Here is a 3,424-nt window from a genome sequence, read left to right as displayed (position 1 = left end):
GGGATAGCATTGGAAATGTAATTGAGGAAAATAGGTAATAAAAAAAAAAAAAGAAAAAAAAATTTACAGAGGCCTAACTTTGAGTATGGATAAAAATGACTTTGTTGTTTAGGGGTCTTTGAAGGGATGTGAGAAAGGACATAGTTTTTCCATATTACACATGTAGACCACAGAGAAAGGAATGGGCTTGACCTTAACCAAAAGCAACATAATGGAATGGTAAGAGCTTTTAAAAATCTATTCAAGGGTAGATTTCTTCTATTCAACTTGCAGCTGATTTATGTCTTTAATTATTGCTTTCTCATCAACAGTGTGAATATTAGACACACTTGTTGAATGAAAGGTGATAATTCCATAGAGTGAAACATGGCAACATTTTGCTTAGAATGTGATTCTAATTCCTCACCGAGGAGCAGAAACACACTCATAGAGCCCAGTAAGATAAGCAGGCTGAGAGGCTACTGATGCCACGTCTTTGTTTCTTTTTTTTTTTCTTTCTATTTCAATTAAAAAAAAAGTTCATATGTCTTTTGTGCACAGATGTCTGTGCACCAGATGTGTACCAAGTGCCAGTGCATGTCAAGAGAGGGCATTGTGTTTGTGAACTATTATGTGGGTGCTGAGACTCAAATCTGGGTTCGCTCCAAGAATAGCCAGTACTTTCAACCACAGAGCCACCTCTCCAGCCCCACTTTCTTTTTTTCTTTATCACAGTTATTATGCAGGCAGTACACAATTAGACTGACTAGTGGAATGAGCTCCATTCAATTGAACCATAATATGGACTGAAAAGACAATGTGGCTTCCCTTATTAAGACAAGCTATGATGTATGACACTAATTTCCTGAAAATAAACAAATAGTTACTAAATTCTTAATTTCCCCTGCTCTAGGTTCTTAATGAAAGTTTAACTTTCAATAACTGAAATCTTCAAGAGGAGCAAAAATCTACCAGGTTCAATCACATGTTCAATATTGTACTGCTCTGGGGCTGGCCAGGTAGCTCAATGGTTAACAGCATGAAATTCTCTACTGGAAGATCTGAGTTCAGTTCGTAGCATCCATGTGGGTAGTTTACAACCGCCTCTATTTCTGGTTCCAGGGCATCTGGTGCCCTCCTTTGGCTTTTTCTGGTACTGTGCACCAGCACACATACACACACACAAACACAAAGAGAGAGAGGAAAAGGAAAGGACATAGAAAGACACCACAGAGAGACACACAAAGAGACAGAGACAGAAAGAAGATAGGTATATACATAATTTAAAAATAAAAATTAACAACAACAACAACAACAAAAAGCTGCAAATATCTCTAAGCCCCAGCTAGTTCTCCTTTCCTTGCCTTTCCTTTATTTTCAATTCCATCTTCCCCATCTGGACCAGGTCATTCCCACCTGTAAATCTTTATAGTGCTTTGTTTATACTTTTCTCATGGCTTCTACACTTTTCTGTGAGTCATAAGGGCTATTTGGGCCCTTTTGTTGTTTCCCTGAGTGGATAATAAATTCCTGGAATTTATTCCTTGAAAGGAGGGACACTAGCATCCATCACGGTGTCCATCAGGACTGATTTTGGCCTTACACAGTAGGGATGTTTAATTACTTCACAAAACAACGAGGCTGAAAATAGATGACAGTTTAACGACTTCTTAAAAGGCCCAAGTCTGATTTTCTCTTTACCATACTTGGTACATTAGATTTTTATTTTCTTGCTTGTTAATTCACAATTGTAAGATGGCTGTCCCAGAAGCAGGCATCTGGTTATTGTTCAAGACAAGAAGAGGGCAGAGAGGTAGCACTGCTGAGTCATCTGCTCATGTCTTCCCTTCCTTACAAGACAGAAAGGGAATCTTGCATAGAGATTCTGATCAGCTCCTCATTCCATGGCTTCAACCTGCGTCTTTTCTCCAGAGTATGACTCAAGTTTCCACCTGTGCTCAGTTTCTGCTAAAGAGATTTTGGTTTTGGTCTTGGTGGAGGTTGTTTTGCTTTTGTTTTGTTTTGTTTTGTTTTGTTTTGTTTTGTTTTGTTTTGTTTTGTTTTCTGAGGCAGGGTCTTACTAGATAGCCCAACTGACTTCCTTAGAATTTACTGTGAATTCTAGGCTGGCTTCAAATGTGCAGTCTTTCTACCTCATGTCCACAAGGCCTGAGAGTACAGGTATGGTCCATCTCAGAGCATAGCGCTCAGCTTGCCAGAACTGTAACTGAAGACTTGGAAGGTCTCTGTAGAGCCTTCCCAACACTCACAGTCTCCCGGATACTAAACAAAGAACCTGAAGGCAGGCTCCTCACTTGGATGCTGGGGATCCTAAGCCAGAGGAGTGTGGCCTTTTCCTCCTCACCTTTATAGCAACAGGAATTTAAACTCATGCCTCACCTCAACAAAGGTACAAATTTTATGATAGGGCTGACCTTCAGGAATGCTTACAGTCTGTCACTCTGTCCACTGTTAAGAATATGGACACTAACAGCCTCCCTTAGCTTCTTTTGTGACAGACAAAGAAGATTATACTTGATCCCCATGGAATTGTTGCCTCCATGAGCGTCTCTGTCGATAGATGACTTTCATACCCAAGCACATGTTTAGTTACAGTTCTCAGGGTGTCAACAATAGGTTGATTAAACCTTAAATATGTTTCAGGTGAACACCATTTCACCCCGTACTTCAGTACAAATTGTGAGTCAATTATTTATGAGTGGAGCCCAATTTGTTTAAACCTCATTGACCTTTGATACAGTTATGACATATGTCTTGACTTGATTCTCCCCTCTATTGATTTGGTCTGGAAAAGGAAGACAAGAGGTGAAGTGGCCCCTCGGGGTAAGCTGAAATTGTAGGTTACAGCCATGTTAAATTGCTTTAGTATACTTGGTGTCCTTTGGAGTCAGAAAATGAAGCAATAAAGTAGGTTGATGTAAGTAATTCTTGTTTTTAAAAGGACCTTGAAGTGCTCTTAACAATATCACGGATTTGATAAGATCTGCTTCAGACTTCTTAATTTAGAATGAACATAAAGATGGCAAAGCCAAAGGAATGTTGAAATACTGGTGTTGTGCTAACAGCATCTAAGCTGGGCCCATGGGAGATAACTGGTGGGAATGCCTCACTATTGTCTGCCATGCATGGGGAAAATAACACAGCAGTCACCAACAGGAATTTCCTGGGGGGCATATCCAGGTGTACAGAATAGTTAGAAGGGCTTTTGCTCATTATTTACATGCCATCAAGTTCAGGCAGTGCTCAAAGTTGAGCAATTTTTCAAAATTTAGAATGTTAATTTTTGTGACAGCTAAACCTATTAAACCTGAATGTTCACAACCTTCTCCCTCCGCCACCCCATCTCCGACTGTCAGTGATTACTGAGGAGCAGATGGGCTAAGTGAGGAAGGAGAGAATACAGACAGACGGCCGTAGTGTACAC

Source organism: Mus caroli, chromosome 2 (genome assembly GCF_900094665.2).
Source record: "Mus caroli chromosome 2, CAROLI_EIJ_v1.1, whole genome shotgun sequence".
Taxonomy (NCBI): domain Eukaryota; kingdom Metazoa; phylum Chordata; class Mammalia; order Rodentia; family Muridae; genus Mus; species Mus caroli.
This window is presented reverse-complemented; position numbering follows the sequence as displayed.